Here is a 12,021-nt window from a genome sequence, read left to right as displayed (position 1 = left end):
TCGGCTCATCTGAGACTGCCTTTTCTCCAGCTCTCCACAAAGAAGCCTGCTGCTTTTTTTTTTTTTTACTTTTTTTTTTTTTTTTTTCTCCCTTTGAACATTTGCTCTGTTTCTGTTTCCATCAGGTGGGATTTTCTTTTCTCCGTTTTGAAAAAACTATGTTCTCCTTGTAGGTGGCACTATAGAAATCCATAAATAAATAACAATACCATTAAAGGGCTCTGGCAGATCGCATCATTATACTTTGTTCTCCAGCACGCAGCAGCGCTGACGGCTGCTCCCCCCGAGCACCGTGCTCTCGGTGTGACCCAGAGGTGTACCTGGCCCTCCCCGGTGAAATCTCAGCTCCACGTTGTGTGCAGTTTACTTCTGTTAATGCAATCCCAGTCCCTCCGGCCTTCTTTTGTGTCCAGAAGTGACAATGACATGGCAATCAATGGCAATGATCTCCCAAGTAGCCTGCCTGATAAACATGCTCTCAAAGCCTCTGCGAGCATGTCTGAGCTGCTGCTTCGGAATAAATTGGGTTTGATGTACACAACCAGAGACGCGTATACTTTTAAATGTATTCCTTCAACGCGCGTTGGTTCTGAACCCCTGCTGCTCCCAGGGTGGAGAGGAGCGAGGATGTGCTCCTTAATGACCCCCTGGAGCCTGGCTCTGCTGGGGCAGAGGAGGAAAGGGAGCAGCGGGGCATGGACACAGGCACGGGCGATGCTGTGGATGTGTCTGGCACCGCTCAGCATGCCAGGCAGTGCTGGACTGGCTGCACCAGTGCCTGGGGACTGGCAGTGCTTGGCAAAACACCCACACATGCAAGGTCGGGCCCCTCACTGCAGTGGTCGGGCGCTGAGCTCTGCTCCCTGCGGTCAGGGACCGAGCTGACAGCCCCGTGTGCTCCGCAGATGTCTCCCATTAAGGGATCTTGATCAAAAGCCTGTGTAAACCCAGCTGACAGCAGTTACACCGCCTATTGCAGAGTCGGCTGGGTAAGTACTTGCAGGTTAAATGCTTGCATTCACTTCTGCTGAAACCGTTTAACAAAAAATGGGGTTTAATGGCTGCATTAAGCCTGCAGTCAGAGTAGCAGTGGTGCGAGCACTGTGGCTTTCCTCCCTTAACTGGGCTGCCTGGTTTGTTACCCCAGTGGAGAGCCTCGAACCAGTCTGAGCTGTGAGCTGGGGCAAGCTGGAGCTGGTGTTGCTGCTGCCTGGTGGGTGAGTGAGCTGGGCTGGGAGGTGGTGGAGCTGGGCTGGGAGGTGGTGGAGCTGGGCTGCTTTCCCCGAAGGTGATAATTGGGGCCGTGCATCATACCCAGACAGCGGTGCCTTTGGCCTCATTTGGCTGAATGTTTTGTTTGCGTGCGCTTTGTTTATGGAACACGCATGAAAAATGAATGCAAAGGTACTAATAGTGCTCGGTCCTGAATATGGATCTGCTGCGAGTACAAGCTGAATAGCAAATGGAGGGGATGGTTTTGCTGGAAAACAGGTTTTTGTTCCAGCTGGGGGCTATAACTTAAGCTCAGGTCTGAAAGCATCAGCAGGTTCTGGAGTTGGAGCTGGGACAAACAGATGTGCATGGAGAGGAGCAGGGCTGGGAGGCTGTGGAGATCTCCCCAGATGAGGGCTGCTCATGTTTTGGAGAACTGGTCAGGAAGGCTCCAGTGTCAGTCCCTGAGTGGCTGCTTTGGGCTTTGCCCCCTGAGAATAGCCCTAACCTGCTTCGCTCCGATAACAGGAGTCCTGAAATCCTGCGTGGGCAGAAGGGCTAGAGATGGAAAAGAGGAGGAGGAAGAGGAAACTGGCCATGTGCTGGGGTGCAGCCCCCTGTGGGTGCCTGGAGCCCCCAGGTGGAGCCATGGGGGTGCCTCTGCCTCTCCATATCCCCCCTGCCCTTGCAGCCTGCCTCTTGCAACCTCGTGGAAGAGCGAGGTGCTTGCACAGGGGAGGTGGCAAAACCTCCTTTGTTCGGGTGTCTTAATTGAGCTTGCTTTGTATAGCTGGGTGTTGGAACCAGGTCGAACTTGCCAAGGTGTGGTTTTTGCAGGGAAACACAGGGCCAGGCACTTGGTTTGTCCCTGCGAGCAGCAGCACCGTGCTCCTCTGGGCAGGACGTGCTGAACCCAGGCCCGGTGCTCCCAGGGTCTGACGTCCCTGCACTGAGCAGCATTTCTGTGCCACCTTCACCCAAGAGCAGCTCTTAAACCTCAACTTAGCTTTTGATTTACAGTTTTGTTCTGCAGGAAAATATGCATTAGCCTTTTGATCTCCAGAGTGGGCTTTTGAGAAGGACTGTGGTCCAAACTGCCCGGGATCCCAATACTTTGCTCCGTAATTATCTTCCTGGTGCCGTAACGAATGGCCACGGCCAGCCGTTTTCCTTGGGTCTCCGCATACTTCAGCTGCCATTTAACACCATCATTTCCTTTTGCTGGCTATAAATATGTTTGAATTCTCTGACCTCGCGAGCCAGGATTATTCTCAAAGGGAGAATTATTTCTTATTCCTTAGCTCTTATGTTAGCTCTGGCCTCGAAACTCCCAGACGAGCGCGTGAAGGCTGATTTGCAAAACAAACGAGAGGTGCAGTGGATCTGGGAGGGGGCGGTGGAGCTGAGCATCCTCTGCCCCAGCCCCCAGTGACAATTAGGTGACAATTAGCAAATGGTGGTGCCTGCAGCCCATGCAGAGGCACCAGGCACGTGCCCACCAGCACAGCTCAGCTCTGGCAGGCAGCAGCCCTACCTGGCATGCAGTGCCTACTCTTGCTGAAATCAAATACTGCGCCCTCCTCTCATCCACAGCAATTTGTTTGCATAAATAATTAAGACTATAGTCTCCTATGACTTGCTCCTCATATTCGCTGCTAATCCCAGTATTTTGCTGAATACCTGTTTCTTAATAATTGCTTCTGTTTTACACTGGTTCCTAGCTGCACAATCACTTATTAGCAAACCTATTAATGCTCAGATGTTCTGCTCGCAGTGACCTTGTCCCTAAACCTCTCTACTTCTCTTCCCTATTAAATCACTGCACTGTAACGGTGCTAGAGTGGAAAGAATTTACTGCTTAAATAATTTATCTAGATTCAGTACAGAAAGTCTTTTGAAGAGATTCATCAGCTAATAAAGAAAATTGATTCTGGAAGCCAAAGTCAATACGGGGTTAGAGAAACACCGCCGCCCTCGCGCGGGCTCTCTTCCAGAAGCCTCCGCTCTCCTCTCTGGCTTGCTCTCAGATGTGCCCCCGGAGCACCTCCAGCTTTCCCAAACCATATCATGTCTCTGCACCATTTCCCTGCCTGTTAGCTCTCGCCCATGTTTCTGTGGCTTGAAAAGGCATCGCTCTGTGAGTCTCAAAGTCAGGGCAAGCCTGAGCCTGGCATGTGGGCAGGGTGCTGGGGAGTCAGCAGCCCCCTGCCCTGCCCAGCCACTTTCTCTCCTTTTGAGGGAATGCTGGTTTTCTGGACAATCCAGAATGCAATTAAAAAAATATTTAAATAGAAGCAGCCAGGGAACAACTCAAACTTGCCCTTGGGAAAAGAGAGAGGAAGCAGTGCTGCGATGGGGACGTGGAGAGAAGTGGCGCCTTCTGTGGCAGCCCATGGAAGATAAAAAAATAAAATAAAATGGCCAAAGGAGAAAAGATGAAATTTGGCAGCAACGCTTGGCCATATGGCTAATTTGTGCTTCATGTGTATGTCTCCATATGTTGCACGTACGTGTGTTTGTTTACCCCCTATACAGTTTGCATGCCAGTGATAGTCTCAAAACGATCAAAACTACCTTGTAAGAGACTGAGGAGCTTAGACACGCTTCTTGTTCCCTTAGGTGCTCCTCACAAACTATTTATCCGAGCCACCTTGATGGCTCTGAAAAATTAAAGCAGTCCTCACCATGATGTGGCAGGGCTGGGAACGAAGTACGAGGAGGGTCCGGCTGTAGGGTCGTGGGGGGCTTGGGGTCAGTTAATTTGCCAAAAGCCATATGCTGCCTGCTGGGAAGGGAGCCGTGCTCACTGGCTCTGCTGGAAGCCTATCAATAATTCAGGTCTGCTCGTGGTGGCTGCTAGCAGGGTGCTGGGCTGGCTGGCCCTGTTCACACAGAGATCTGGAGGTGAGGAAACCATGGCTGGGACCCAAGGTGTCTGCACAGCATCCCTCCTGCAGGAGCACAAGCACTGCTCTGTCCTTCTGCCCTGGAGCTGGGGACACAGGACTGAGCTTGGGGGCTCAGGAAGGCAGCAGGACTCCTTCTGAAGGAGAAGTTCAGCACGAAGCTGGGAACATGGAGAAAGAAATCTGAACTCGCTGTAATCATTAAAACAGAAAAAATATCTCTGCGAGCCAAGTCTGCTCCCTGAGCCTGATTTAAGCTGTGAATTCAGACCCATTTCCTGGGTACAAATCATTCCAGTGGGACGAAACAATCAATGGGAGATATAATCTGCGAGTCGTCTCTTCGGCCAAAACCATCTCATCTGTGAACACAAACTCATTAAAGGCATGATTAATGGGGTCTGGAGGCGGGTGTTGGGGCAGCCCAGCTACCTGCACACCCTGCCTTGGCTTCACCAGCAGGTGAGGAGCTCTGTGCTGGCACTGCCAGAGCAGAAAGCAGGATTAACCTCAGAAAGACATGAAAGGGGAAACGTGATCGGTTACGAGGTGGCTGGCTCCGCTGGGTGGCTGCCCTTTGTGTGTTGCACCCAGAGCGAAACTGAGGGGGCTCTGCCCAGGAGCACGTCCCAGGGATGCAGCCGATTCCCAGCACTGCTGACATTTGTATTCAGGAGGGCTCCAATTTGGATTCTCTTCTAAATAGTCTGATTAGATGTATCAAAGGTGTGCTTTGAGGAACAAAGCTCCTCTTGCCTCTGTGACCTAATGCTGATGGAAGAAATGACCAAAGCCTCTCGGCTTCCTCCTGCAGCTCTGATGCTCGCCCAGCCCCGGCTGCCTGCAGGCACAGGGGGAGCAGGGGCTGCAGAGCAGGAGCTGCCAGGCTGGGCCAGGTCAGGCAGGTCTTGAGAAGAAAAAGTGGGATGATTTTAGGAGCAGGCTTCGCATAGTAAAGAAATTAATTCTGGAGATGCCATGGAAATGATGGCCCATAAAGTTAATGAGATATTGCTGAAGAAAGGGTAAACAATTAGGGCTATTAGCTGCGCAGATAAACCAAGACCTGTTGCCCTCAGAAACACTGAAACTAATTAAATTGAAAATTATAGCATGGGAGTACAAAAACAAAAGCAAATAAATTCAGAGAAAGAATTAACTGGTTTAATATCACAATGACGATGATAATAGCAGTTAGCAAGTGGGGACGGTATGATTAAAGCTGCTTATTCTTGTGTTCCGCTAAAAGTGGGCAGCGAGGGACTCCGGGCCACCAGGAGGGGATGCAGCACAGTGGCTGCTTCTCAGTCCCTGGGCAGGGCTGGTTGTGTCCCCTATCTCCATGGGGTCTGCTTGGGGTCCTGTCCCCAAAGCCTGCTCCAGGCTCCTGGGTGCTGCAGGGGCGCACAGACCGCTTGGGTTGGTCACAGCCCTGTGGCTGCTGCCCCCCCCCTTGCGCCCTCCCTGCTGCTGGCACCAATGCCACCCCACCACCATGAGCTGTTCCTCACTGACAGCCTGCCCATCTCCCATTTGTAGGTGCTTAAAGAGTTTGTGCAGTTCCCCAGGCCTGGAAAAAGACAAGAGAAAAATTGTTCCCGAGGGTGGTTAGAGAAGGGCATCCCGAGACTGAGCTCGCCTTGGCCAGAAGGTCCTAAGCAAGTACGCTCCCAAAGTCACTCCTTGGGATGTAATTTATGGAAGCGTAATAATTCTGTCATCCGTTAAGTAATATATGCTGCTAGCAGAAGAAGTTAACCTTAAGGAGGATGATGGCTGCGTGGTGAGGTGCTGGCAAGGAGGGACGCAGCGGCACGTACTGCGGGCAGAAATGTCACCGAGCGGGTGTCCTCGTGTCACTGCTCCTCGTCCTCCTGGTGCAGGTCGTGCTGCTGGCACTGGGTGCGATGGTGGCAGCTGCAGGTGCCGGAGGAAACCTGCTCCACCAGCAAACCTGCGAGTGCCCTCACCAGCACGGACAGGGAGAGACCTCCAGAAGAGTCATTAGCACTCAAATAATTGGTTCCGTTTAAAGGGATTAGAGCCAAATTAACTTTGTGGTTTGCCACCCAGAAATAATCCTATTTTAAGTGGACAGATTCTTCTTCAGCATCCAAGGAGACTATGAATGGGCAATGTACTGCTTGAGCGAGTTCTCAACAGCACGCAGGGCTCTTGGCCCTTTTTTTGGGAACCTCTGGCGTGAACAAAACTCATCTAATCAGGGTTGATGAGGTGGAGGGCCGGCGGGTTAGCAAAGGTCTCATGCAGCAACCAAGCGTGTGTGACAAATGAAGAAATAAAACCCAGACTGAGAACAACAAGAGGACGCTTCGGGCAGGAATTTGTGCTCTGTGGAGGGAAAAGAGACCAAACAAATGGGAGCTGTTTGCAGGGCTCTGCTCCCGCAGCCATCTGGCCCCAGCCTGGCTGCGCCCCGGGGAGCGTGAGGGCATCGGTGGCTTCTCAATACCAGGCAGCAGAGCCAGCTGCACCTTCCCTGGTCATTGCCAGGGGATTAACTCGCTTGATGGAAGATTGCAGGGCAGGTTTACACGTGTCTGAGATGCTCTTCGAGAATGTCAATAAAGGGGCTGTGGGTGCAGTGACAGCCGCAGTTCGATTTTTGCACTATGCACGGCTCCTGCCTGGGAGCAGGCTCTGGCACCCGTTCTGGGTGAAAATCTTGGGGCTGCTCTGCTTGTGCAAGGCTCCAGCTGACTCGGATCATTTATTTTATTTAGGCATTTTATTCTTGTGTTTGTTCCTCTCCAGGTCAAGTTGTGTGTGTGTGTGTTCTTTTTTTCCTGCTGCATTGCAACCACTGCCTTCAGATACATGCAGCCTCTCTAGAAGTTGTTTCCTCTCTTTCCAGCTTTGAGAGACTTATTGATGGATCTGAAGCCGTACACGATGTTCATAAGACTCTCACAGAGCTTTCCAGAAGTGGAAATAAAACTGAGCAAAATGCAGACAACGCACCAGAAATAAAGCAAAAGACGAGGTGTTCAGGAAGGCAGAAAGCGCCTGCAAATTTGGGTTGAGTTTACCACTTGGGGCACCCAACCCCTTCTGTCGGCCAAAGCTCAGCAGCTTTGTGCAGCCCTGGGCCAGGAGCCCCCAGCGTTATTTGGGGCACTGCCTCGGGGGCAAAGCAGGGCAGGGGAATCGGCCCCTGAAGCTGCTGCTGCTGGGGGCCAGGGGCTGCCCCTGTGCTTACCACTCACCCCGCAGGGCTGCAGTGCCCTTGCACACAAAGTTTAAGGCGTTTGCGATCTGTTGATGGAGAACAAAGTCTCTTTTTATAGTCGTTTCATTATGATGCTTAATTCCTTCTGCAGAAGCAATTACGTTCTATGGGCGGAAAGCAATATCGGAGACTTATTATTGTTATTGCCATCCCACCCGCTCCCCGGCTGGCGGCTGCCTGTGCCCGCGTGCTCGTGGTGCCACAGGAATGACAATCAGTGCGCGGGGCCCTGCCTGCACCCTGACAGATAACCAGCTGCAAGCCCAGGGCGAGCCCCGTGCACCCAGCAAACACTCACCTGGGAGGAGCAGATCGCATCCGAAAGCAGCTTGACAGGGGCTGATCAAACATTTGGCGACCTCTGGGAAAGGGAAAAGATTGGTAACACGCCCCTTGGCTGCGCTCGCTGCTTTGTTCCTTGTTTTCCTTACCAAGTTCTCTAGTTGTTTGGAAAATACATCAGTAAATGTAGCATACATAGTTTTGGCTTTGTTTTTTATTTCTTCACCTAACAAAAGGAATTAACACCAATACATTTTGTTTTCTATTTCTCCTAGGCTAAATAAAGTGACCTTTTCATCTGGTTAAATTAATTGTGCATGTCAAAGTTTTGCTCTGGCTGGTGGCCTGGTTTGTGTAGGTATTGAGATGGTCTAAATATAAACCATCTGAACCAACTGGGCACCTTGCCACTATCAAATGTGAGTTTGTTCTGAAGATTAGTCTGCTTAACAATGTTTTCTCCATAATTAAATGATTTTCGTACTGTTTTCCTTTGGATACGTTTTGATGGTGCCTTGCACTTCCTTTTGCTCTTGCAGACTCACAGCTTGGTGAGTGTAAAACTTCTGAGCATTAATCACATGCAGGACTGCATCAAGGGTTAGGCTGCCTTGTGTGCTGGAAACTGTGAAGGCAGAGAGATGTTCCCAAGGATTTGCATGGGCTCTGTGTCAGAACTCCACACCTCCCCCCAGTGCGCAGGAGCAGTGCAGGGCATCCTGGTGAGGGTGGGTTCTCCAACCCAGCCCGAATCTGATGCATCAGAGCAGCTCGTTAGAGTGTTTTTTGGAGCTAAATGCTGACACGAGGCAGGGGCAGAGCTCTCCAGGCAGGTACGTTGTGATAGATGCTGCCCGTCAGGAGGGAGCTCGGGCCAAGGTGCAAACAGGGCTCCACTTGCCACCCAGTTATCTGCTTTTAATGGATATAAATGGTCACCTTTAGTGCTGAAAAAGCTGAATAGATACAAATATTACTAATATCTTAAGCGTGCACCGGGCCTCATTATCCTTGGGTAATCGAGGTTATGTGGAGCTGTTCTCCTTTATCTGTCACTGTCTCTCTTGGCAACGTGCTGAAGCAGAAAAACCTCAAGGATGAATTCTCCGGAAAGCTGGAGAAGGCTGGAACCCGAAAGTGTGCCAGGGGAGGGCAGAGGCATCCCCACGTACCCTCCTGCTATGGGTCCAGCCAGGGGTGCAACCGCACCCCGAGTTTGATCCCCAAATTTCCCCTGCCCAGATCAAAAAGTTTTTTTGGGGGGGGAGTGCAGAGCAGGAGCCAGGGGCAATCAGCACTGGTTTCAGTTAATCTCCTGCACATGGTTCAGCGTGTTACATGTTTGGTGCATTTTATTTCCCTTCTTGAATCGCTGGTGAAAACCCAGTGTCGGTCACAGATGGATCCACGGTCATTTCTGAGCTTCTGTGGAAAGGCTGCAATTGCACCGTGCTCGCTGATTAAGTACCAGACAGGAACGTTTCTTTCCCTTTACTGGGTGAACATCTACCTACATGCTGCCCGTGGCTGTGTGCCAGAGCTGTTCTGGTAACCTGCAGAAATACCCTTCTGGTAAGCAAAACCAGTGCTGCTGGGGCTGGCAGCTGGCAGCGACTTGCAGGGATCCTGGTTTGGAGCCGTGTGTGCCAGGGAGTCCCGCGAGCCACGCGCTGCTCCTTCCCCTTCTGGGTGGGAGTGATCTAACAGCACACGTCGGGTGTTTTACAACCCGATGTATAATGCAACATTTGCAAACACCGCGTACACAAGCGTTCAAGCTTAGAATTTGCTTTCTGCGAGTATTCTGACTAATGAAACTGAGGCTGTAAAATATTCCTGGAAAGTGCTTACAAAAGGCTTTCAGATATGTGAAATGATGTTTTTATGTTATCTCAAATTTGCTTTCCATTTCTAAGGAACACGCAGACTCCCAGCTCCTCCTCTCTCCCCCGTGCTTGCGGCGTACGAGCTGGGTTTGTAGCAAGGACTGGAGCAGTGTGCTGCGCGCATAATTACACACCACTGCATCCACAGATGTTCTTACAGAAATTTTCTAAAACTCCATCTCTGTTTACTTCTCATTAAAAAGGAATCAAAAAGCCCAGTTTCAAATAATCAGCCTTACACTGTCTCCTTGCCGGAGGAGGCAAATAGCAGAGGCCAAGTCCCAGGGACAGGGCTCGTCCCTGTCCCTCTGCAGAAGCCACGTGCACCCAGCTCCAAGGCTGCCTCCTAAGCAACTGCTTCAAGTTTGTTGCAATTTTTGTCAAAATCTACTTTTCAGAAAAGTGATGTCATTGAGGAGTCCGTCCAAGTCTAGGTCCTCAGCTCGGCTTTTCTCCTCTAAGCAGGAAAACCATTAATATGGTGAAAACGACCTCAAATTGCCACCGCTGGATTATTTAATCTGGCCAGGCTCCTTTCAACTCTCACCTCCCATAAAAGAAGACAAATTGCCTGTCTCGTGTTTAAAGGTTCTGGGATATAGGACGGCATTGATTTTGTGTATCTGTAAAGGTGACGTTCATTTGGCTTGCCAGCAAGCGGGGCCGCGCGATGACAAAGCACCTCGCCATGCGACCCTCGCTCCTGCCTGAGGCCGGCATCCCACAGGTGCAGTGGTTGACAAAGTAAAGGCTTTGTGGGGGAGTTTTTGTTTTCCCAGTCCTTTGAAGAGCCGTCTCCTCTTGGAGAGAAAAACATCGCAAGCTGGGCAGGAGCTCGTTTGCTTCAGATGTTTTTCTCGCCTGACATTTTTTTCCCCTGGTGCCCAATGCAGTGGCTGAGCGTGGTGGGGCCAAGGAAAAGGGACAGTGAGGTAGGATGGGCAAGGATGGAGAAGGAGAGCATTGTCTCCCCGGGCTCTCTGCTTCATCCTGCCCTTGCTGTCCTCCACCTGGGGCTTGCTCAGACCCTGCTGGGTCCCTGACATCACTGCTGGGGGCTGCGGAGCTGTGCCGTGCCTGGCTTCCCTCAGGGCAGGCGGTGCAGCCACCTCTCCAGCTCACCCCCATGAGCCGATAGACTGAGCAGTTTGCCTCTCCCCAGGAAGCATTATTTCCAGCCTTTAAGTCAAATGTGATAAGCACGCAACATTTCAGGCGTTCATCAGGACAGGGAGGCAGCCTGGTGGCCCCAGCGCCTCGCTTGGGGTCATGGCAACATTTTCTCCGGTGCCTCCCGTGCTCGCCCCAGCCCTGCAGCCACACAAATAATTCAGGATTCTCCATCCCTGAGACCTCAGCCTGGGTTTGCCGGCTGCAGGCCTGCTCCTGCCACCTTGGATGGGCTCTGGGAGCCTGCAGGGGACACGCACGTCCCCACCAGCACCGCTACAGCCTGCCCAGGCTGTGTGAAAATAAAACAAATCCCTTGTTCTGATTTCATTTACAGATTCCCAGGAATAGCTCACGAAAGGGAAGCTATGAAGGAAAAAGTAGTTAATTCTCTGTGGCACATTTAAACATCATTTTTATTACTATTCATCCTTTCCATGCACTTTGCCCTTTTCTGATTTATTCCTGCTCTTTTCAGGTGGAACAACATTACTGTTTTGCAGCTCCCGTTTCTCGGGAGGGATTGTTAACTCCTGATGTGCATGGCCATGTGTTGGCGGTACCAGGAAGGGTCAGAGTTCCCAACTGCACGGGCAGAGGTGGCAGCACCCTGGGGCTGCTCTCCCTGCCCAGCTCCAGCCCCAGCACTTCCCACTGGGCAGGATCTGGCCTGGGTGCAATGGGGCGTGTTGGGGTCCCTCTGCACACAGCGCCTGCGTGGCTGTCTTTTACAGAGCAGCACAAGCCTGAAATGTACTGGAAATAATTCTTGTATTGAGCGCATTCATCTCTGTTTGTTTGTATTTAAATTAACATCAGGTATGAAATAATTCACTGAACTACAAAGAGATCCCCTGACTTGACAAGAATCATGGGGAGGATTTCTTCCACTCCCAGTTATCACAGGAAAAAAAACACATTTCAACATCTTGTCTGCTCAGCGCAAGAAAAATAGTTTTGTACTGTATGCCTGAGAACAAGGAGCTTATCAAAAAAAAAAAAATCAGGTATCAGAGGAACTAGATGGCAGAGAAGACGAGGCTCTGTCTCGCTGTGCCGTGCGTAACCTGTGTGTTGCTGTGGGGGGAGGACAGGTCCTGGAGCGAGCTGCCATGGGATGGGCACTGCTGGGGATGCTGAAGGAACCTTGGCTTGTGGGTTTGCTTTCCTTGGGGAAGGCAACCTGTGCAGTGATGGGAAAGGGCTGTGGCAGGGCTGGTGGCTCCTGTTGTGCTGGGGATGGCACACGGGCCCCCAGGAGCGGGTCCCAGCCTGCCTGCGAGCTGCTTCTGGGGGGGGGTCATCCCACCAGGCT

At 51.4% G+C, this 12,021-nt stretch overlaps 1 long non-coding RNA gene across 1 annotated transcript; it reads left to right on the top strand.

The window, feature by feature from the left end:
- The first annotated feature begins 1,041 nt into the window (after positions 1–1,041).
- Positions 1,042–11,507, top strand: LOC137843445 (uncharacterized). Its single transcript, XR_011089526.1, has 3 exons — positions 1,042–1,217; positions 6,994–8,201; positions 11,185–11,507. It is a non-coding gene; the product is annotated as an uncharacterized lncRNA (long non-coding RNA).
- The last annotated feature ends 514 nt before the right edge of the window (positions 11,508–12,021 follow it).

This window comes from Anas acuta, chromosome 22 (genome assembly GCF_963932015.1).
Source record: "Anas acuta chromosome 22, bAnaAcu1.1, whole genome shotgun sequence".
Taxonomy (NCBI): domain Eukaryota; kingdom Metazoa; phylum Chordata; class Aves; order Anseriformes; family Anatidae; genus Anas; species Anas acuta.
Note: the sequence above shows the minus strand (reverse complement) of the source record. Positions and strands in the feature narration are given on the sequence as shown.